General features: G+C 39.2%; 1 protein-coding gene across 7 annotated transcripts in view; it reads left to right on the forward strand.

Moving 5' to 3' along the window:
- The window catches only part of LOC129732389 (high affinity cGMP-specific 3',5'-cyclic phosphodiesterase 9A), a 446,233-nt gene that overhangs the window by 249,909 nt on the left and 170,894 nt on the right, over positions 1-25,430 (forward strand). For all 7 annotated transcript variants that reach the window (XM_055693235.1, XM_055693234.1, XM_055693233.1 and 4 more), the window contains exon 4: positions 5,469-5,507. The gene's annotated coding sequence lies outside the window, so the exon portion shown is untranslated. The remainder of the gene's footprint in view (positions 1-5,468; positions 5,508-25,430) is intronic.

Here is a 25,430-nt window from a genome sequence, read left to right on the forward strand (position 1 = left end):
TTCCCCTAATGCTTCAAAAACACAGTTAATTATTTTTCCTCATAAGCCAAGAGTTTCATTTCTCAAACCCACCCATAACCACGTTATTAAGATGAACGGTGTGGTCTTCAATTGGTCTGATCAAGTTAAATACTTAGGGCTAATTAATGATAAGAATCTTACTTTCAAGGAGCACATTGAAAATATCCAGTCAAACTGCAATAAGTATATCAAATGTTTATAACCTCTTATCAACAGGAATTCTAGACTTGGTCTCAAGAATAAACTGTTAATTTACAAACAAATTTTAGGCCAGCAATGTTATATGCAGTTCCCATCTGGACAAGTTGTTGTGCAATCAGGAAGAAAACACTTCAAAGGATTCAGAATAAACTTTTGAAAATGATTTTGAAGCGTCCTCCCTGGTTTAGCACGAACGAGCTACATAAGCTCACTAATGTAGAAACATTAGAAAATATGTCAAGCCAAATTATCAATAAATTCCGACAAAAATCGTTGCAATCCTCAATTGCAACGATTAGCTCACTTTATAGTCAGTAAGATAGTTTTTAGTTTATTTTAAGTTTTGTTTTATTCTTTTTTTTCTCCTTGACAAGTAGGTTTAATAATTTTCCTACAATTACATTAACTTAACTGCGAAAGCTAATAACTTCCAATAATATAAAAGCGTACAAATATATATAACAGTGTTGAAATGTCACCATTTGTGGCAGAACACACCATATTAATTCTGAATAGATATTAGTACATAAATAAATCATTACAAACTTACCCCCCTATATAAGCTGTTACGATATAACCTAGTATCAAGTGCATTGTTTCATTCCTCCAGTCGATTGCAAATAACGATCGGGCCACGGAAGGTCACGTTCTAGAGGCAACGATGATGTATTTTACAATTCATCTTTCCTATTCTGATTATTGAACTAGTTTGAATAAGGTTGAATTTGTTTGTTGTTGTGATTAAGTTATTTAGTAATGCAGCTTAATTTTGGTACCCCAGCAAAGTTTGAGAAAATCGTTTGATATTTGAGTTAAGAGAATGCCATTGGTGTGTTTCAATACAAAAACGAAGAAATGATGAAGAAATTAAATCATCTGCGATCATCCGCGGTCAAAAAACGAACGTGCGAGATTTCAAAGCGAAGTTTCAAATATACGATTTTGCGTAGTTTTTGTCACTATAAGCAACGTTTGGCGGTTGGTAGAAAAATCTCAACTACATCCTTTACAAAATTTTGGGGCCTTTAAAGGTGGCTTTGTGTTTCACAAAAGAACCAACTCTGGTAAGTTTGTTCAAATGATTGTCAAATCTGCGTTTCAACAAAGCTGGTGCAATTGTTCGAATAAAAAATCGGAATAAATTACAATTTTCTACGTGTGGGCGGGTGCATATAAAATTTTCCAATCGATCGCTATAAGAATGAAGGAAACCGGTTGTTTTAAACAATGTTTAAGTTTTAAACATTTGAAAGTGAATAATTTTCGTGACGTTCTCGATGCATTCGGTTTTTCACTTTGTACCCAGAATGTTGCCGTAAGACGTAATTCTACGTCAAAAAATTGCTTTGGAGCTTGAACAGCAAAAAAAAAAATCAAGTTAGTGGAACCAAGTTTGGCACGTGGAGGTTTTTAGGGAACGAGAAATATTTTCATGATGGTTTGACACCCCTTCCTCTTCTGAAAGGTAGGGCTCTCGTATAAATGAAATACAAATTTTTGAACAACTCAAGAGCTCATCATGCAAATGGAACCAAATTTGTTTGGTTAAGATGTGCTGGGGATCGAAATGTTTTTATGATGGTTTGACTCTCCTGGGTCTCCTCCCAACTCTGGAAAACAGCCGAAAGTGACAAGAAACCATCCAGTAAGAAGCCAAAAACCGACCTCAGACACCAATTCTAAGATGGTGACATCCAGTTTCTGGAAAACATCCTAAAATGACCGATTTTCATTCAGTATGGATATTGCCGGAATCTTAATGATTTTCAGAGGCCTAAATTGAAAAAAAAAAAAAAAAACAACGCTCTATCATGAAAGTATATGTGTCGTTTACTGAAACCAAACGCGCGCTCTGCTTGAAACATCAAATTTACTCGATGCTAATGAGAAACAATACTGCTTAGACATGAATTGAAAAATGTAATTTAATCATATTATATAATTTGAAACAAGAGAATAAACCAGGAAACAATATAAAAATGGAAATTTTGAAATATAAGTGAAACATGATTCTGCACAACTCAAGAACTAATCAAACAAATGGAACCAATTTTTGCATGTAAATATGTTTGGAGACAAGAAATATTTTCAATTTGTGAAGGAAAAAAAAAAGAAATATTTCCATGGATGTTCGAAACCCCTTTCACGAAGGGAAAATTAAACACAAATTTCTGCACGATTCGTGAAACAACCAAGCATATGTAACATCATGTGGCAGCTGGAGGTTTTTTCAACATTCTATCACAAAAGTACACGTGTCGTTGATTGTAACCAAACTTACACTGCGCTCGGCACATCAAATTTACTCGATGCTTATGAGAAACAACACCGCGTCATTTTTGTAGTTAAAGAAATAATATAATGATATCAAATAAAAAAGTTTGGTACAAAAAGAAGTTTCCTCATTTCGTACTCAATCTTCTGAAACTGAATATTCAAAACACAAATTTATCAAATATTACAGTATCCATAAGAGGGCAGAACAAAATAAAGTCATTCGGTTATTTGAAAGCGTCAAATCACATTCTCCAATTTATGAAAGAAAATTCGAAACTCATCGCTTAGCAATACAAACCGTCTCCCGTAGTTTAACTGATCAAAACACCAAGCCGGAGACAGGGAGATTGCGGGTTCAAGTCCCGTCGGAATGCGGTATATTTTTCCAAATCTGTATTATATTTCCAGTTCGCTTATTTTTCGCTTTCCCTACTGCACATATTGTCTGCTCAATGAACTTGAATGTTATCGGGTAAAAGCCGTTGTTAAAAATAGAAATTTAGTTCGAAAAATGAATCACATTCTTCATTTTATGAAAAAAAAAAAATCGAAACTCATCGCACAAGTCGGCTTGGCAATACAAAATGCCCTACTGATAACAATCGAAAGACTGAAAATTACTGCAATAACAAAACCGAGCACCTATGCATTTTATGAAAATTAGACACAAAAACTATTACTCTGAATCATTTTGAAGATCCTTTGATGACGTTGAAACTGAGTTTCTACAGCGTAACGCTCTCCATAAAATGCCATGGTTTTTGTTTTCATCACCACGCAGTCCATTGTTTGTTTTGAACACACTGCTAACCAGCGCGACGCACAGAATACACTCCCCATTAAGACTTATACAATTTTGCTGGCCTTGTGATTCCTCAATGTCAAAATGTGGGTAACTTTTCCAATCACACACAAGAAACACTCATGTTCATTACGCAGACAGTATGTGCAGTAGGGAAAGGGAAAAATAAGCGAACTGGAAATATGATACAGATTTGGAAAAATATACCGCGTCCCGACGGGACTTGAACCCGTAATCTCCCTGTCTCCGGCATGGTGTTTTGACCAATGAAACTACGGAGGACGGTAGTACTGTTCCACAATCTATATACTGTCTGCTTAATGTACTTGTGTGTTAACGGGTAATAGCCGTTGTTGAAAATAGAAATTCAGTTCGAAAAACACTCCATATTCCCTAAAACTTCACATTTATTACTTAAAAAAATCATTACAGCGCTAATCTTTTTACTTTTCCGCTATTTTCGTTTTACATAAGTGAGCGGGGGCCTAGTGTGGTTGGTAACCAACCCAACTGGTCTAGATTCAATCCTAGCCGACACCGGGAGATTTTCTGAGGCGAAAAATCTCTGGGATCACGCCTTCCATCGCATGAGGAAGTAAAGCCGTTGACGCCGGTCCGTTAATAAACGGGTCGTGAGTTAGGGTCCTGGGTGTGGAGTCACCTCCCTGGGCGTCGGTGATTGGCCACAACAGTGGCGGAGCTAGACCGACGGAAAATAAGCGAGAATAAAAAAAAATTTACATAAGTCACCTAAAAGCAACAACTTACCGGAAAGGTTTCAGCGCACGTATAAGCAATAAGTCGTGCTGTCAACTCCAGTTTTAAATAGAAATATCCTTATTAAGTTTTGGAAGGTTCAAGTATCGCTTAATGGTGTTGCATTGCAGTAGCTTTTGGTTATGGTATTGAAGATTGTAACCAAAGTATGTCTCTGTGGAAATTAATAAATTAATGTAAAATTTTATGAGGAATCCAAAAAAAATCAAACGATACAGTCGCCTGGGTCTCAAAACCTCCAAGATCACGAAACGGTTTGTATCATAATTTTCTCATGATTTTTGTTATTCACAGTAGAGTTGATTATTTTTCCTTGATAGGCCCACCAATTACCTATAATTAGATGCAAAAAGTTACAAATTTATAAAGTTTGATAATTTTCAAAAAGTAGATTTTTTGGGCAACCCTATAATAATCGTTATGCGAAATTGGTATAATTTAAATTATTTTTTAAAACTATTTAATGTTTGTTAAACATACCCGTTAAGAAAATTTAATCTTTTTGAAACTCAACCAATAAGGTTTTTTTTTTTCATTAAAATAATGATACCAAAGGTATAATTTGTTCATCATTTTTAACGGGGAAAAGCTTCCTTCACTGTCGCCCTTAAGATTACAATCCTCATATTACCTCGGCTTACATAACATAATAGCCTTGGTATGAAGGGTACATGATAATGACGCAAAACTTCCTCCTGATCGAAATTGAATTATAGGCGACTGACGAATCAGGTTTACTGTTTCTGTTTTGCAGTAAAATTTCATTTTTTATCAAGTTCAAAATCACGTGATAATAGCAGAAGAAACGGGAAAGTTGAGCAAAAGATCACTAATAACATTCGCAGGGGTAGCCGGCCCCTGAAATGAAACTATAACAACTGTGTAAGTTTTCTGATCGATCGGCGGAATCCTATTCTTGCGATTTTTAGAGTTTCCATAGAATTTTGAACAGGAAGACTTTTCATCTTTTTGAAAACTTGTTCTCCGGAGATGTATAGTTGACTCTTAAAAATATGTTGGCACATGCCATTTGTAGGAAATTTTACTGCCAGAAACTCTTCTAAAAACCGTAAGACACTACGAAGCTTGCTGGAAAATTTATTTACCTATAATTGATTGAATTCCCGACGAACGGTTCAATATTTAGATTGTGCTGCCAGAAAAAATATATCGGCAGGTATTCAATCAGTTTGAGGTAAATAACTTTTTCTACAAGCATCGTAGCACCTTACGGTCTTCAGAAGAGTTTTTCCCAGGAACGAGTTATTTTCTATTAATACAAATTGGATCGACAGACTGTTTTTCAAAGATTGATGGAAATTAGAGCGGAGATCTTATCACAAGAATATAATGCTATATAACTAATGCTCTGTTTTTTTCTTGATTTCAGGATTACACGTGGCAAGATCCTCACACTCTGGTCAATAAGGTGAGCAATCAACTGACTACTTTAATAAATGCTTCCGGGTTAGCGCATGAATATAACACTAGCAAACTGTTTGTCTTTGACTAGGGAATACCCTCAAGTTAAAATATAGGTACCTAATCAGTAATGATGAAAAAATGAAAAATGCTAATGCTTATATCACCACAAAAACCCACTGTTGTTTTTCCAAATCAATATGGAGTGTAGTTGAAAAATTCGAGTGTTTCTCAAGTTCATTGCTAAGCTCTCAATTACGAAATCGTTGATTCGCCGTATGCAAAAATTTTCTCTATTTGTGGAAACGCTGCCAGTACCGGGGACGATAACGACGCTTGTATTCGACACAAATCTGTCAACCCGAACGAGGTCATACACGCCCTTAACAACGAGCAGCGGGACTGTCGTCGTCCTAGCGATGATAGAGCAAAAAAAAGCAAAACCGGAACGGAAATAGAGCTTCTACTTCCCTTCATTTTGTTCTCAATGGGACGATCACGATTTACTAAGCTGGAATGTGTTCGTTGTATGTGTGCATGTTTATTACATGCGTACAGCAGCGTCGAGTATGGAAGGGTAGCTTTCTCCCCGGTGATGACGAATGTGGACACAAGTCAAGATAATTGGTGAAGCTGTCGCTCAAAAATCGCTTCGCTTGCTCCACGAAGTCCGGTTGGGTTGGCAGAATATCCTTGTAAAGCTCCCATCAGCATCATTGTCGTCATCAACATCATCATTATCATCGCCTGTCGCGTACGCTTTGTCATCAGACGGCTCACTGCAATTCGGCGATGTCAAGGCTGTTCTCCTCTCCCCTCCCTTTTTACAGCTTTGTGCATGTGAAAAACAACCTAGTGCTATAACGGTACTTTTATCGAGCTGCTCAAAACAAACAGACTAACGCGATTTTCTCCAGTTGATAAATGTTCACTGAAGCAACGAAACTGTGACAGTAAAATTTGATTGAGGGAAACTTGGCAAACATAAAAGAATTAAATCGAACCGAAATAGCGATTGCGAAACTTTTTTCTCACGGTTCAATTTTTTTAAACCGGCTAAAATATGATAGGTAAACAATTTTATATTTGGCTGGACGTTTTCTAGTAAACAAAACATCAAACGAAAATCCAATTTAATGAATTCCGGAAGCAACTCTTTCCACAGTTACGACACAAATCGAAGCCAAAAATCTAATTAAACTTCAGAATAGAAAAAAAATATATGAAAACACTTTCATCGAACTTTATTTTTATCATCTGCCCCAATAAAATCAAATTAAAAGCAGTAGTCCTGCTACGCCTGTTCGGCAATACTCTGCTGTACCCCGCAGTCCGGCCTGCCTCGGTCTCTGTTCCCCCGTGAAAGTATCCGCAAACGCTCGGAGATATGTGTCCAATAGAGTACCCCGAACCCAGCAGCAGTTGAGCTGTTCTTCGGTTCTGCTGCAGCTGACAAGCTGCCAGCCGGACGGACCGAATCGTAAAAACCCTCCTCCCATCTTCTGAACCCCAGGGGGGAGAGAGAGAAAGGCTGGAAAAACCGCAAAGCACCCTCTCTCCTCCTCTCGCACACCAAAAGGAGCGAGAACTTGAAAGGCAATGGTTTGGAAAATTACTTTGACTTTTCAACTGTGTGTCCTAGATGGCTTTATGAGCTGTTAGTGTTGTCTCGGGGAGAAAAAGAAAACATACCACTTTCACCCTTTCCCCTCCACAAGGGATGATGGTTGCTTCGGGGACCAAAATTTGAAGCGAGTGTGGTCTTCGGTCGGTCGAGCAATTCGCATACCAGCACCGTCCGTCCTGACGTGTCGTGAATGGCTGGATGGTGGCTCCCGATGAACATGAACGATATGTGCCAAACTAATCACGGTGGCCTCCGGTGCTGCCACCGGTCCGACGGGGATGCATGCGGTTGATGGAGTTATTAAAAGACTATGGCTGTATGTTGGTCCGCCGCTGCCGAGTTGATTGAACGCGACTTCTGTAGTTGGGAGATTATTGAATTACGCTGACACCGAGACGGGGAAGCGCTGGGATATGAAAGTGATTGGTGATGCAGATAAATAAGTTTCATTTTATTGAGGGTATAATTGGAATTAGTTCAGTTTCGGATTCCGTTGAATGTTTCGCAAGTATAAAAGTTGATTCGTGCGATTCGATCAGTAAACGACTAACTGACAATGGCATTGATCAGTAAGAAATTCACAGCAAGCGGTCTGGTTTCTAGTTTAGTACAATATTGAAAAACGTCACCTCTCTCAATTACAAATATAGGTATTTACATTTAAAAAAAACAGGGCGCTGCCATTAGTTACAAAAGTAGAATGGTGTGCGTGAGGTTATGTTCTGACTTGCTCCATTGCGCACTATCAATTAGTAATTATTTTGGATGTGTTTACCATTTTTAATACTTGTGGTAACACATCTGACATATTTGATATTTATGACATATGACAAATTTGAAATATTTTTGACAAATTGTATATTGTTTATTTACCCTCGAAACACTGGTTTTTTTGACATACTATTTTCAGAAGAAGTTTAGTATATAAAAAAACCTTAAAGAATGACAATAAGCTTTAACTCCGCCACGATTTTGAGAACATTTTTGGCGATAAAAAAACTACTTTAAAATCACTGGCGATAAAAAAACTACTTTAAAATCACTAAGCAGACCTGTTTTGGCAGTTTTCTCAAAAAAAAAAAAAAAAAAACAACTTCATAATTTCTACCTTTTGACTCCTATTAAAAGTATATTTTTCAAGAAATTTTGCTTATCACGAAATTCCAAAACTTCAAATATATAAAACTCAAGAATCCTATCTAGGAATAAAACTAAAGAGCAAATCTTTGCTGAGTTTGATTCGAGTCACGGAGTTGATTCAACGAACAAATCATCGTGTGCTCGAATCTCGACAGAAACAGTTATTGAGACAACTTATTTTCGATTTTACATTATTTCGCAACTTTCTCTGAACGGTTTTGTAACAATAGTTATATGAATCCTTATGCCTAGTCTTTCAATCGACTCCAATAGTGTTGTAGGAGAGTTTATCTTATTATCATTTGGTTTGAATCACTGCGCTATATGGATCTAAGTAAGACAACAAGCTGTAATTGGACAATAATGATTCATAAATATGTTTCTACTTCAATAAAATCATTTCCGATATCATAAAAACTTCACTTTCCGGCTTAGGTGGTATTTGTAAACATTTATCACCCTGTCTCCAGTTTACGTTTTCAAAGTCAATTTTCCTCTGAAAAGGTTCGTATTTTTCTTCTACCGATCGAATCCGTTTCCATTTCCGTTTTTCCATTCTTTTTCATCCTTTAAATGCATTGCCATGTTCAGAGAGAAAGATTTTACTCCGAGAAAAACATTCTGCAACATTTTTCAAGCATTCGAATTTTATAATATAATCAAAAGGCTACCGAATAAAAATCTAGTAGAAACTGGGAAAAAAAATGATAGATTTAAACTGGAAAAATACTACCACATCCAGGCAATCAAAACAGTTTGTGATGATGCCACACGCATCAAATACACAAAAATTTCTTGCTCTATTTAAAAGGACCTATGCAAGGCACTAATTGAATTGAAATTGAATTGCAGGTCTAATTGAAGGGAACCTGAATGAACAGTGGAGACACATCCACAGTTCGATCAGCACTACAGTGCGAGAAGTGTTGGGTATAACTGTGGCAGCTGCGTCCAATGAGTGGTTTGACGCTGAGTGCCAGCGAGTGACGGACTGTAGCAATTATCGGCGCATAATTCTTCTCAATACCGTGTACAAAATTCTCTCCCGCATCCTGTTCCACAGACTGAGGCCGTTGCAGGAGACCTTTGTTGGCGAGTACCAATGCGGTTTCCGAGGGGGACGCTACACGACGGACCAAATGTTTACCTTGCGACAAATGCACGATAAATTTCGAGAATTCAACTTGCAGGCGCACCATCTGTTCATAGACTTCAGGGCAGCGTACGATTCAGTCAAGAGAAATGAGTTATGGCAGATTATGCTCGAACATGGCTTCCCAACAAAACTGATTAGGCTGATACGTGCCACCCTTGAAGATTCTACATCAAGCGTGAGGATAGCCGGTGAGATATCGGACTCGTTCGTGACGTTAGATGGTATGAAGAAGAGGGACGGGCTGTCGAACTTATTGTTCAACATCGCATTGGAAGGTGCTATACGGAGGCTGGGGTGCAGAGAAGCGGCACCATCATTACGAAGTCGCACATGCTTCTCGGTTTTGCGGACGATATCGACATCATTGGTATCAACCGTAGAGCTGTGGAAGAGGCCTTCGGACCTCTCAGGAGGGAAGCTGCGAGATTAGGGCTTGTCATAAACTCTGCCAAAACGAAATACATGGTGGCTGGCAGAGTGCGTGGTAGTCCGTCGGAGGTTGGTGCTGCGGTGGTGCTAGATGGGGAAACATTTGAAGTACGAATTTATTTACCTGGGAACATTAGTGACATGTGACAACGAGGTTAGCCGTGAGATAAAGAGGCGGATAGCAGCCGCAAACAGGGCCTTTCACGGATTACGTAACCAGCTAAGGTCCCGCAGTCTGCAAATCCGTACTAAACTTGCACTCTATAAAACACTGATTCTTCCGGTGGCTCTCTACGGCCATGAATCATGGACGCTGAAAGATGCTGATCGGCGAGCTTTTGCGTTCAATACTTGGTGGCAAACTAGAAAATTGTGTTTGGCGCAGACGCATGAACCATGAAATGTACCAGGCATACAAATCGGCGGATATAGTCAAGCGGATAAAACACGGCAGGCTTCAGTGGGCTGGGCATGTAGCGAAAATGCCGGATGAGTGTCAAGCGAAGGCTATATTTAGCAGGAATCGTGATAGAGGTCGTCGACTTCGGGGTAGACCCCGCACTCGTTTGATGTGTGCTGTCGACGAGGATGCACGCGAAATAGGTGTTGGAGGATAGCAGCCCAAGACCGAGGGACATGACGACGTATTCTGGATTCGGCACTGGATTGATAATCGGTCTCTCGTCTTAAAAGTAAAGTAAGTAAGTGCAAGGCACTGTCCAGCCAAATATCATTTGGAAATAATTAGAAAGGTTAAAAATGATATTTATCGTTTTTGCATTAGGAAAACCGTGTCTTTAGCACATTTATTATTTATTATGTAATCACTCTGATTAGGCAATAAAAACCAGGGAATTCTACAATAGCAAAACCAACAAACCATCATTTCGCACAAGTGTACGCTGCAGCGCTGCGCACAGGTGAATGTAAACGAGACTCACTTGCACTTTATCGATACACGTCCTTCGTATAACACCTTCGAATGTGATATAAATAACACCTTACCGTCATTCCGTCCCGAACGCTCGGCAATAACGGACGCATTAAGTGGTTGTCTCGCTATAAAACCGATATTGTGTAGAAAAAATCGAAAAAGGCATTGCTTACCCGGTCGCGTTTCAAAGAGTGCGAAGTGCGGTGTGAAGATAAGCTGATAATCCGCAGTGAAGGTCGTCCAGCTATTGTGCTTTAGTGGTGTCGCTGCGCAGCTGCCCGTTCCAGCACCGAAAGACTCGGTGATTGTTCTATTGAAGAAAACAAAGAAGAAGAGGTACGTGTTTCTTTGCCACTGTACTGTTGCGCTAGTTTGAGCGCAATGGATGTGGATCCCTTAGCCCCCGATCCCCCGTCTCCAAACCCACCCGACCCTGTCCCTCCTGTTCACCCCCCCCTCTGTCTCTGCTTTAGTCAATCCTCGTCCCAGGCTTTACCCAGACGGATCAATGGGTCCACTGGTTCTCTACATGAGGCCCAAACCAGGAGGAAAATCACTGAACACGCTACAAATCGCGAAAGATCTGACGTCACGATACAAGGTCGTGACCGAAATCGCAAAAGTCAGACCAAACAAGCTCCGTGTCGTGGTCAATGATCTGGATCAGGCCAACGATATAGCTCGCTCTGAGCTCTTTACACGCGAGTATCGCGTGTATGTACCTGCACGAGACGTGGAGATCGACGGTGTGATAACCGATTCGAGTCTGTCTGTCGAGTGTACCCTGAGCGCAACTGGTTGCTTCAATAATTTCAATACTGAGGCGAAGATATTGGACTGTAAGCAATTACGGTCTATGTCGCTCGTCAACGGTAAAAAAGTATACACTCCGTCAGACTCGTTTCGCGTTACGTTTGCCGGATCTGCTCTCCCTAGCCACGTCTCGATTAACCGGGTTCGTCTGCCTGTGCGTTTGTATGTGCCCCGTGTTATGAATTGCACCAATTGCAAGCAGTTAGGTCATGCAGCTGCCTACTGCTGCAATAAGGCACGGTGTGGCAAGTGTGGGGAGACTCATGCGGAAGATTCTTGCAGTGTAAACGCCAACAACGCAGAGATAAAATTAAACGGTCTCTTAAGGAGCGCTCAAAGCGTTCTTACGCTGAGATTCTTAAGAAGACCGTGACCACTTCTACCATAACATCGAACCCCTTTGATCTGCTGTCTTCGGATGAAACGGACTCTGACGATCCACCAGCAGAAACGTCCTACGCCAATCCTGGAGAATCTAGAAAGAGGAAAAATATTTCCTCTCCTAAGCTTCCCAGGAAAGGCCCTAAGGTTTCTCAAGATGGAATGAATAATACGAACAAATCTAAAAGTGCTGCGAAAAAGCCGAAGCAAACACCTCATGGGCTTGCAAATTTAAAGTCTCAGAAGGAGTTCCCAGCACTTCCTGAAACATCTAAAACCCCAGTTGTTCCTTTTGCACATCCAGTTGAAAAATCAAATGCTGGACTGGTCAATTTTTCTGACATTGTGGACTGGATTTTTGAAAATTTCAATGTACCCGATCCAATTAAAATTTTTCTCACAGCATTTCTCCCAACAGTTAGAACATTTTTGAAGCAGTTGACTGCCCAATGGCCCCTCCTTGCAGCGATTGTATCCTTCGATGCCTAATTCAACTGCGTATATGAAGGATTCTATCTCTGTCTTACAGTGGAATTGTAGAAGTATTTTACCAAAAATTGATTCGTTTAAAGTTTTGATAAATAAAAACAAATGCGATGCATTTTCCCTTTGTGAAACTTGGCTTACTTCAAATATTGATCTCAACTTCCATGATTTTGATATTATTCGCCTTGATCGAGACACCCCATATGGGGGAGTACTTTTAGGGATTAAAAAGTGCTATTCTTTCTATCGTATTAACCTCCCCTCGATTCCAGGCATCGGAGTTGTCGCATGTCAAATGACAATACTTATAGCTTTGTATTGCCTCAATATATATTCCTCCCAGAGCACAGGTTGGGCAACGGTTGTTCTTTGATTCAATAGAACTTCTTCCCTCGCCACGTTTGATTTTGGGAGACTTCAACTCTCATGGCGTGGCTTGGGGTTCCCCATACAATGATAACCGCTCCTCTTTAATCTATAACCTTTGCGATGACTTCGACATGACTATTTTGAACAACGGTGAAATGACACGTATCCCGAAACCTCCAGCGCGCCCAAGCGCTTTGGATCTATCCTTATGTTCGACGTCGCTACGGTTGGATTGCACATGGAAGGTAATCCTCGATCCTCACGGTAGCGACCATCTGCCTATTCTTATTTCAATTACTAACGGTTCAACTCGCATGCGACCAATTGACATTCCGTATGACCTCACACGGAATGTCGATTGGAAGTTATACGAGGAAATGATTTCAAAAGCGGTCGAGTCGATTCAACATCATCCACCACTTGAAGAATACAACCTCCTCGCGGGTTTGATTCTCGACGCCGCGTTGCAAGCCCAAACGAAGAAATATCCCGGCGTAACGATCAAAGAACGGCCTCCCACTCCGTGGTGGGACCAAGAGTGCTCCGATGTCTACACGCAAAGATCCGACGCGTTTAAGGCCTATCAGAAGGGAGGTATACCCGACGACTATATACGGTATTTGGAGCTTAATACCAAGCTTAAAAGCCTGGCTAAAGCAAAGAAACGCGGATATTGGCGTCGGTTCGTGAACGAGACGTCGAGGGAGACATCGATGAGCACTCTTTGGAACACAGCCCGAAGAATGCGGAATCGCGTAACGGTCAACGAAAGCGAGGAGTCTTCAAGTCGTTGGATATTTGATTTTGCCAGGAAAGTATGTCCGGACTCTGTTCCTGAGCAAAACATTGTACGCGATGCGTCTCTGGGCCACGACGCAATAGAATCACCTTTTACGATGGCAGGATTTTCGGTTGCCCTCCTGTCCTGTAACAATAACGCGCCTGGGTTAGATAGAATCAAATTCAACTTGTTGAAGAATCTACCCGGCAATGCCAAGAGGCGCTTGTTGAACTTGTTCAATAAGTTCCTGGAGCAAAACATTGTACCGCAGGATTGGAGGCAAGTGAAGGTGATCGCCATCCAAAAACCAGGGAAACCAGCTTCTGATCACAACTCTTATAGGCCGATTGCAATGCTATCCTGTATCCGGAAATTGATGGAAAAAATGATACTCCGTCGTTTAGACCATTGGGTCGAATCAAATGGTCTACTATCAGATACTCAATTTGGCTTCCGCCGTGCCAAAGGGACGAATGATTGTCTTGCGTTGCTTTCAACAGATATTCAGCTGGCGTATGCTCGCAAAGAACAAATGGCGTCTGCGTTCTTGGACATTAAGGGGGCTTTTGATTCCGTTTCTATTGACATTCTTTCGGGCAAACTTCACCGACAAGGATTTTCGCCAATTTTGAACAATTTTTTGCACAATTTGTTGTCCGAAAAGCATATGCATTTTACGCATGGCGATTTGGCAATTTTTTGAATTAGCTACATGGGTCTTCCCCAGGGCTCATGTTTAAGCCCCCTTCTTTACAATTTTTATGTAAATGACATCGACGAATGTCTGGCAAATTCATGCACGATAAGACAACTTGCAGACGACAGCGTGGTCTCTGTAACAGGAGCCAAAGCTGCCGATTTGCAAGGACCATTGCAAGATACCTTGGACAATTTGTCTGCTTGGGCTTTACAGCTAGGTATCGAATTCTCTCCGGAGAAGACTGAGATAGTAGTTTTTTCTAGGAAGCATGAACCTGCTCAGCTTCAAACACAATTAATGGGTAAAACGATTTCTCAGGTTTTGGTACACAAATATCTTGGTGTCTGGTTCGACTCTAAAGGCACCTGGGGTTGTCACGTGAGGTATCTGATGAAAAAATGTCAACAAAGAGTGAATTTTCTTCGTACAATAACCGGACAATGGTGGGGAGCCCATCCAGGAGACCTTATAAGGCTTTACCAAACAACGATATTGTCTGTTATTGAGTACGGGTGTTTCTGCTTCCGCTCCGCAGCAAACACACATTTGATCAAACTGGAGCGAATACAATATCGTTGTTTGCGTATCGCCTTGGGTTGCATACAATCGACCCATACGATGAGTTTGGAGGTCTTAGCTGGAGTTCTACCATTGAAAAACCGCTTCTGGAGCCTGTCTTCTCGTATTCTAATCAAATGTGAGGTCTTGAACCGTCCCGTGATTGAAAATTTTGAAAGGTTAATCGAACTTAATTCTCAAACCCGTTTTATGACATTGTATTTCAATCACATGTCCCAAAATATTAACCCTCTTCGAATATTCCAATTCGTGTCAACTTATCAAATACTTCTGATTCTACTGTGTTTTTCGATACATCCATGATAGAAGAAACTCGTGGAATCCCGGATCATTTACGCGTGCAGCAAATCCCCAAAATATTTTCCAATAAATATCGAAACATCAACTGCAACAATATGTTCTACACTGACGGATCACTTCTCGATGGGTCCACTGGCTTCGGTATCTTCAATAACAATTTAACCGTCTCCCATAAACTTGATAATCCTGCTTCTGTTTACGTCGCAGAATTGGCTGCAATTCAGTACACCCTAGGGATTATCGAAAAAATGCCCACGGACCATTATTTCATCTTTACGGACAGTCTCAGCTCCATTGAGGCTCTCCGATCGATGAAAGATGCTAAGCACTCTCCGTATTTCCTGGGGAAAATACGGGAACATCTGAGTGCGTTATCCGAAAAATCGTATCAGATTACCTTAGCGTGGGTCCCTTCTCACTGCTCGATACCGGGTAATGAGAAAGCGGACTCTTTGGCTAAGGTGGGCGCAACAAACGGTGAAATTTATGAAAGACCAATTGCTTTTAATGAGTTTTTCGCACTTGTACGTCAGAATACGATCATCAGTTGGCAAAATTCTTGGACTAGAGGGGAACTGGGAAGGTGGTTACATTCCATTATCCCCAAGGTATCGACGAGCCCGTGGTTTAAGGGGTTGGATGTAGGTCGAGATTTCATTTGCGTGATGTCGCGGCTTATGTCCAATCACTATAGATTTGATACGCATCTCCGTCGTATTGGGCTCGAGGAAAGTGGTATCTGTGCCTGTGGTGAAGGTTATCACGACATAGAGCACGTTGTTTGGTCATGCCCTGTACACCGTGACGCCAGGTCTAAATTAATAACTTCCCTCCGGGCCGAGGGTAGAGGACCAGCTGTTCCTGTTCGTGATGTCTTGGCGAGTTATGACCTGCCCTACATGTCCCTTATATACATTTTCCTGAAATCCATCCACGCCCCAGTCTAGTCCCATTCCTTTCCATCCACATTCAACAAAACGGCAAGAACACGTCATAGACCTCTATTTTGGAATCAGCAACTGAACCCCACACGAATCCGCTAGGACCTGAGAACCCGAGGCCTTTCGCGATATCTTGGCTTCAACAACAGCGAACAACAACAACGAACCATAACCAGCAACTGAACCCCGCACAATACTTCCAGGCCCCGAGGATTACATGCCTCTATCCCAGCTCATGACATCGTGGCTTGGCAGAACAAATCCATACATGCTGCATATCCATGCCCATTCGACGATCATCAGACGACCATTCAACTACAAAACATTGATTGAAAAATATATGCTAGTTTTAAGATAGACTTAATTTCAGCTCTTAGTCGGCAGCGAGGATAAAAATTTTGCTTAAAGAATTTGAGTCATCAGATATAATTGGCGCCGTTAAACATGAAATTGTATTTGTGCCGTGTCAAATAAACGATAGGTGAAGAAAAAAAACACCTTACTGTAATCCTCGTCGAGATTCGAAGGGACCAAAACTCGATCTACACATCACCCGATCCCTCGTCGACTTGAGCAACCGTGTCAGTTTATCCGGGAAACCGTAATCGTGCATCATCTGCCATAGCTGATCTCGAAGGATTGTGTCAGCATCCCTTAGTTGCCCGATGTTTGGTCGCAATCGACGACTTTGACTCGGGTTTAGCACCGTCGAAAGTATCGAGCAATGAGGTAGCTTCAACTGGTAGTCAATTGTATCATAAGACTTGTGGAGGAGTTAGATAGAAACTTGTGATGTTAGTGCCGGAGCTTTGAATTTGACGCTCCTTCCAAGTTGCCAACTTATCATTTGGAGCCCAAATAACATCATATCAAAATCAACAAGTTAGGCTAACACGTTAGTCGCAGCACGCACAACGTCGTCATTTATTTGTTTATTTCTTCTGGAAAATATATAGGCTTCAGGCCCGTTATCCACACTTAATATTAAAATACAATAAATTAAAGACAAAATACAATCAATTAACACTTATGAAGTTGCCCTTTTAAATATAAACTGAATCTGTTTTTCAAGATTGCAGGCGACATGTAGGTTCATGTTGTGAATAATTCCGAGCTCGTTGCGGAGGGTTAAACACTCTCGGATTTCTTAGCCTAACCGTATTGCTCTTACGATGTTCTCGAGCTGAAAGGGTTCGACTATCAGTCCTTCCTGCTAATATTGGTGAAAAATACTATGTCAGTAATCCTATGTCGGGAATGTACTGTGTTAATATTAACTAATGCACACAATTCTTGATAGGCAGGTATTTGATAACCATTGCATCTAAGGTTCCGTAAGGCAAAACGCACGAACTTTTTTTTGATTTCTTTAATTCGTTGAATATGTGTTACATATTGGGAGCGCCAAACAACGCTCGCAAAGTCCAGCTTGCTCCGCTTTGTAAATGGCTAATATAGAATAAGGGTCTTTAAGATCCCGTCCGTACCGTCTCACAACAGAAAACAATTTCAAGCTGTCTGTAACTACATTGTCAATATGATTTGTAAACGAAATTTGTCGGTCAAATGTTACGCCTAGGTCACGAACTTTTTCTTTACGTGGTAACTCAGTTCCATTGAAATGATATTTAAACTCGATAGGAGATATTTTACGAGAAAATGTCATAACTGAACATTTTTCAGCGTTAACGTTTAGACCACTATCCGAACAGAATTGCCCAAAACTTTGCATGTCCAGTTGTAATCTAAGACAATTGTTATTTGTTTCGACGGGCAAGAAAATTTTCACATCATCAGTATAAATCAGAATCATGGCATTAGTCAATTCAGTGGTCCTAAGTGGCTTCCTTAAGGTACTTCCGAACTCACAGTATATAATATGTCGATCGAAGAATGCTGTCCGTCCTAACTGCATGACTACAAACGGTAAAGCCTGTACAAGCATGCGTTTCGTTTACGCTTCAAAACTCTCAAGCTGTGATAACTTTCAAGTTTCACAATTGGCAAATTTTCACTATGTCATGTATCAACAATTGCCATCAAGTCCGCATCATTACTGCTCAACTGTGTTGGCCAATCGACGTTTGAAACGAAAGCATTAAAAGCTTTAAAATCGATTCTTCTGTAGTTCAATTCTCGCGGATGTGGTCTAGAACAGGCAATTGCATTACGCAAACTAGGAATTAAATTGTCACGGGAGGATGATGTGAATCAAAGGATAGCAATGAGGAAAAGCACTCATCAACGAAGATTTCGCAACCAGAGGTGTTAAATACCAAATCAAGCACGCGTTTAAGCTGATTTAGAGTTAAATTTATTTGATTTAATTTTAAAAGTTCATGTCTTTAATGAGAGTAGCACATTTGAGAGTTGCGTGGATTCAGTGTGTTTAATGACACCATCGCTCAAATTACCGAGTAGTTTGGTGTTCATAGCACGTCGGTTTAAAAATGATCAAACTTAGTGGTTCCACAGTTTCACATTAAGAGCCAGTTCGCGAGAACCGCAACCACCTTTACAAGAGAGGTTCTATCGAGGTTCTCCGATCGGACTGAAACTCTGGTGGTTCGTTTATCTAAATAATAGAACAACATTTTGCATAATGTCAGATTTTTTGAGGGGTAAGGGGTAAGTGGGGTAAAAAAGCACGTCAAAAATTGATGTCCAAAAGTTGCTAAAAACGTAAAATTGTTATAACTTTGTGTAAACTGAATCGATTGTCATGAAAATTGGCATGTTTATTCTACTCTATAAAGGTAACAAAATGAGGGTTATTGTAAGTTGCTATCGAGAATACGTGATGAGATATTCGCATTTTTCTAAAAAATAAGGTGATTTTCACAGCAGTTTTTCTTTTGCTAACAGATCTAGGATCAAAATCCAAATAATACGTTTTGTAGTGCAACTTAAGAGCTTTCATAAAATATATTCAAAAAATGCGTCGTTATAAAGATGCCTGAGAAAATCCATTTTTTCTATAACATGTTATTGACCATCATTTCGAACCCATTGTGCGAGAAGCGAAACTCCGTTTTGTGTCATTGTTCTTCCATTAAGCTATAAATTTCAGATTATGTTTGTTTATGCACTTATGCAATAGTTTGCAAAATTTGAAAGGAGAAGGGGTTTGTGGGGTAAACAGGCTCTTCAAAATCTTATATTTAGAAACTGCTCAAATCGTAAAATAATTGGTCTCGGCTTACATTCGAAGTTACACGATGCAATGAGAGGTTATTCTTGGAGCCAACAAGAGAATGAACGAATGTCAACAAAGCCACGTAATACTTTTTGTTGAGCCTTGTTTTAAGGTCCTCGTTAAAGAATTAAATTACCATTAGAAAAAAATTTCACCGGAAGATGCTCATAAAGGAATGATTCCAAAAGTACACCCTTCTGCAGAAATTAGGCAATTCAAACCGGAAATGTATTTATCGGTAGAACAAAGAAAATTCGCCCACTTTTCTACGTTATATAAGCAAGTTAAGCTTGAGCTAATACAGACAGTCTGTATCTAATAAACAGAAGGTTGAGTTCCGGATCGGAATGTAGCACCAAGGCTTTGCTTTTTTTAAGCTTAAGCTAATACAAGTAAGTAAGAGATAAAGCATTGATGAATGTACGAGAACGTCATGAATATTGGTTGGTAATAATGAATCAATCAATTCTCAAACATAGATTTTCATAAGGTTTTTTGCTGATACCAGAGCCACAAGAAAAAATGCATTCTTTGAAAATGCATTGAGTGCAATTACTAATATGCTCGACGAGTGCTTAGATGATGATAATACAGATTTAAAATAAAGATAATGAAATATAGATTTTATTTGGTTTTATACTACATTCGATCCCATGGTTATTGAATTATTCAAAGGCCATATTAAAAAAAAGTTTAACAAAACGTATCGCAAGGCTTTGTTGGCATTCATTATACCTCTGTAAGCTCCAAAAACAACCTCTCATTTCATCGTGTAACTTCGGAAATAAGCCGACTTTACGGTTTGAGCAGTTTCTGAGTACAAGATTTTGAAGAGCCGGTTTACCCCACTAACCCCTTTTCCAAAAACCTAATTTTCTGCAAACTTTTGCATTAGTGCATTAGTGCATAAAGAACTAGGACACAAAACCGGAGTTTCGCTTCACGCACAATGGGTTCGATCTGATGGTCAATAACAAATTATAGAAAAATGGATTTTCTCAGGCATCTTTATAACGGCGCATTTTTTGAATATATCTAATGGAAGCTCTTAAGTTGCACTACAAAACGTATTATTTGGATTTTGATCCTAGATCTGTTGGCAAGAGGAAAACTGCTGTGAAAATCACCTTATTTTTTTTTAGAAAAATGGGAATATCCCATTATGTATTCTCGATAGCAACTTACAATAACCCTCATTTTCATGAAAATCGATTCAGTTTACACAAAGTTGTAACAATTTTACGTTTTTAGTAATTTTTGGACATCAATTTTTGACGTGCTTTTTTACCCCATTTACCCCCTTTAAAAAATCTGACATTATGCAAAACATTATTCTATTATATAGATAAACAAACCCTGGAAGTTTCAGTTTAATCGGAAAACCTCGAAACAAGACCTAGTTGCGGTCCCCGCGAACTGGCTCTTAACAAGCATTAGTCTCTCTTAACTATGCTGCAATAGACAGAATAATAGCAAACTGCTGTTTGTATGCGCGGCATGCGGTGTCACAGGCACTATCCGCTTGTTGCTCTCCGTATTTGTCACAGTGTTCTTTAATACTCAACTGCTAACAAGCGCGCGGGTAGACGAGCACATGAATCGAGAGAGCAGACCTGGCGAAAGTCACCCAAAATGAGTCTGATTGAGTGTAAGTTTTTACATCCTTGTCGAGCGATACTAAATGCGATTGCCTGCAATCCAATATCTTTACCAACTGAAGGCTGGAATCCTTAAAACGGCCAGTTCCAGCCTATAGCAGATCCACGACGGTCAAACTCGGTGTCGGAGTTGGTGACCACGCAGTCGATCTCCACTGCGCGAGCTGGGATGCACAGGTAGTAGTACTTCTGCGTGAAAAGCTCACCAACAGTAGTCTGGCTTGCTTGCTCGAAGCTTGACACTGAAACACACACTTACTTCCAATCCCGTCTCTGTCAGCATAATTATATATCGTATTCCTAGAATTATATATCGTATCGTAGTTGTAGTCATTGGTCTCTGAAAAAATGTCATTAATTTTCGTTTTTAATCTGCGTACATTCTGTAGTATGCACGAACGAACGAGCCATACAGCACAGGCGGCGCAATAGAGTAAATGAAATACTCGCCTCTGATGGAAGCTCGTAAGCTTTTATCATCAAATTAGGTTCGGTTACAGCACATGATGCAGCAGACTGTGAACTCCCTGAATAACATTCCAGTTGGTCAAGAAGCAGGATTCAGAGCAATCCCATTTTGTACGGTACGAGTGAGAAGTTACTTGTTTTTGTTAATCGTCGTCGCTTATTTTTGGACCTATACCTGATAAATAAAGCCAAAAACACTTTTGTGCCGCCTCAGAAGTAATAGACTTCACAGAAAGATCGCTGATGTCGACGGTGTTACAGCCGCGATCAAAAATCATTTCCACTGGCAAACGATCAGCACGACGGCGCTTAGGATTTACTGCTTTATGTAGCCAAACAATAACAATGACAATACCAGCACAATGGGTTGACTATCACAAAAAATCACTTTTCCAGTGATCACTGTTAGCTGAATATTGGTTTCGAAGCACAGAAGCAACTCGAGAGCACGGGTTGTCGATGAATCAGTGGAATTTGAACACAGGTAACAAAACTGAACAAAAATTTCTAATATAGTAACGATTGGTATAACAATTTTGTCAAAGAAGAATTGCATATTAAATTCACACTTCAGCATAATTGTAATTAAGCTCTATTTCGCTTGGTCAAAATAAAGTACGCATTCTTTATATCATCATCAGTTTACTATTTCTCAGCTCAGATAATTTATTTTTTCTTGTGTCCTAGTCCTCGTAAGTCCAATAGGATTCCTGTTGCTGTACAGAAACGTCGAAACAATGTTGTTGATTATTTGTTTATCATTATTAGTTTATTTAGTTATTTATTTATTTATTTATTTCGTCAAACAAAAGTAGACTACATATGTTTGAAAACTAACTTACATGCTATATGCTATTTATACTAGTGGGAGCAAAAAAAAGAGTTTATACATAATTGAATAATAATTTCTTCACTTGACGGATTATTACAATGAATGTTTTCTATCGATTTAAATTGCGCGTTGAGTTGAAATATTGTTTTAATTTAGTTCTCGACATAGAAAAGTCAATTGCTTCACAGTGTTGGTTATACACTAACATCATTTGATTAATTGGCCCGTATTTAGCATAATTGTTTCGTTGATGATTTAAAGAAAACAAAGTCCGAGTTCGTAAATTTCTAGAAGGTACATAAAGATTGAGTTTTGATAATATTTCGGGTGAATCGACACGTTGAGATACGATATCGTTAACAAATGACATCATTGCGAATTCACGACGGGCTTTTAATGATTGGATGTCAATAAGTCTGCAGCGTTCGTCATATGATGGTAGGGGAAATGACGTCCATCGTAGATTACGAAGTGCATATAACAGGAATTGTTTTTGAACTGATTCTATTCTGTTTACATGTGTTGCAGAAAACGGAGACCATATAATGCTACAATATTCTAAAAGTGACCTGACATAGGAATTATAAAGTGTTTTTATTGTGTATGGATCTTGAAAATTATAGCAGAAACGTTTTATAAAACTGAGCATGTTACTAGCCTTATTAATAATTGTATTGTAGTGATCAGTGAATGTTAATTTTGAGTCGAGTATGACTCCTAGGTCCCTAACTCGTTCACTTTTCTCTACTACCTGATCTCCTAAGGAAATCATATTGCTTGGCATGTTTCTTTTTCTGCCAAAAGCCATCGAACTACATTTTTTAACGTTTAGCTGAAGAAGGCTTTTTTTACACCAAATGTAAAAATATTTTATCTCGTTACGAAAAATATTTACATCATCAGCGTTTTTAATTTCAATGAAAAGTTTAATATCGTCGGCATAAATAAGAATTTTTACATGTTTTAGAATAAAGGAAATGTCGTTTACAAATAATATAAATAGTAGAGGGCCCAAGTGAGAGCCTTGAGGAACTCCTGAGGTTACCTGAATAGGTTTCGATATTCTACCTTTAAATTTGACTGTTTGTTGACGATCTGTCAAATACGATTCAATCCATTTGAGTAATTGTGGATGAATTCCAATTTTTCGTAACTTGAAGAGAAGCAGGGGTATATCAATGCGATCGAAAGCTTTACTGAAGTCAGTATATAAGGTTTCAACATAATTACCTTTATCCATTGCGTTCAAAGAGAAGTTAATTAACTTGAGTAAGTTAGTTGTTGTTGAGCGCCCTTTGAAAAAACCGTGTTGCGTTGGGGTAATTCTATTTTTTATTTGGTGGAATAACTTTTTGTTTATTATTGCTTAAAAAAGCTTAGGTATACAGGAAAGAATGGCTATGCCTCGATAGTTGCTAATGTCGGTTTTTTTACCAGATTTGAACACAGGCACTAGATATGAGTTTTTCCAGAATTTCGGGAAGCAACCGGATTCCAGCGACATATTGAAAATCAAGAACAGTGAGGAAGTTAGCTCTTTAGCTAAATGTTTCATGAATGCTGGCGGAATTCCATCTGGTCCCGGACCTTTAGACGCATCCAGAGCTTTTAAAGTATCTTCAATTTCGCGTGCGCTGACATGTTCAATATTGAAATAGTTGGGAAACTCAGGAAAGTTGGTGAAGAATGTATAGTCACGATCAGATTCGGAGAAAGTTGTATAATTTTGTTGAAAAAAAATCAGCAAATAGATCAGAGATGTATGCCGGGTTCTCTTCAACTTTGTCATGCAGTTGCATTTTTGAAGTAAAATTTTCAGATTTTAACTTTGATTTGAAAAAAAATTTTTGGATAGGATTTGATTTCAAGCTCAGTCTTTAATGTGAACTCTTCAAACGCGTTACTAATGGCATCGTTTAATTGGCCGCAATTGTTAAGATAAGTTGTTAAAGCATCACGATTTTTATGAGTTTTGTATTTTTTATGTGCTTTTAGTTTTTTTTTTGTTTTTTAAGTTTTTAATTTGTCTATTGTACCAGACTGGGTATTTGGAATTGCCATGACGTCTTATTCTTTTTAATGGTATTTCGCTAATAAATAAATCAGATAATATGTTATAAAAATTTTCTATAGCCGAATCGACGTTTCCGTCTTCAAACAATACTATTTAGTTTATGTTTTAATTCATCATAGTTTGCTGACTGAAAGTCAAAAACATCTTCGAATTCATATTCGTCAGGTCTTTTATTCACATGCACAAATAAAGAAAACTCTATTGCTGTATGATAAACTTCGTTCTTCCATAATGGTTGTAATGAATTCGTCACACAAAAGTCTTCACTAATGTTGGACATTAACAGATCTAGATAACAATTTTGTCCATTTTTCACATGATTTATTTGATTAAGACCAAGACTAGAGGTTTTATCAAAAAGAAGTTGCAGCGTTTCATTTTCGCCAATAATAGGAAGTAAAATGCTATGGTTATCGATGTCCGGAATAAAATCAATGTTGCGTTGGTTGAAATCACCCTATATGTGGAGTTTTACTTCAGGTAACAGCTTAGATGCAATATTTTCAACAACATGAAGAAACTTTTCAAAGATTTCATTCCGCGCATTATTTGGAGGGAAATAGACAGAGACAAATACGTGTGTCTCTCCTGCTAGTTCTGCTTTCACCCAAACATGTTCGAAATCTTTAAACTGAATGGTGTCGATAAGCGCTGAATTAAAGTCTACTGACACCGCAATCAACACACCATCACCGGATTTCATTTCAGATAATTGATAGTTACGGTCATTTCTATAGACATTATATCGGCAACCGAAGACTTCTTCGCTGCGAACACCCTCATCCCAGCTGGTTTCGGTTGCTTAAATAACAGAAAATGAACAGGATAGTACATTTTTTTGAATTTCGTTAATTTTATGAGCGCCTCGCATGCGGTTAAAATTTTGGCAATATACAGAGATCTCGGTAGTGGTGGGGTGTTCGAGTGTAGAGGCTAAAGAATGAGAGTCATTATTAACAGAAGTGTTTACCAGAGCAGAGCAGGTCGCGTCATTTTCTACATCTCTAGGTTAAACAAAATTATCACCAGCAACGGTCCTCTGATGAGTGAGTCAATTGCGTTGAAG

This window comes from Wyeomyia smithii, chromosome 3, assembly GCF_029784165.1.
Source record: "Wyeomyia smithii strain HCP4-BCI-WySm-NY-G18 chromosome 3, ASM2978416v1, whole genome shotgun sequence".
Lineage (NCBI taxonomy): Eukaryota > Metazoa > Arthropoda > Insecta > Diptera > Culicidae > Wyeomyia > Wyeomyia smithii.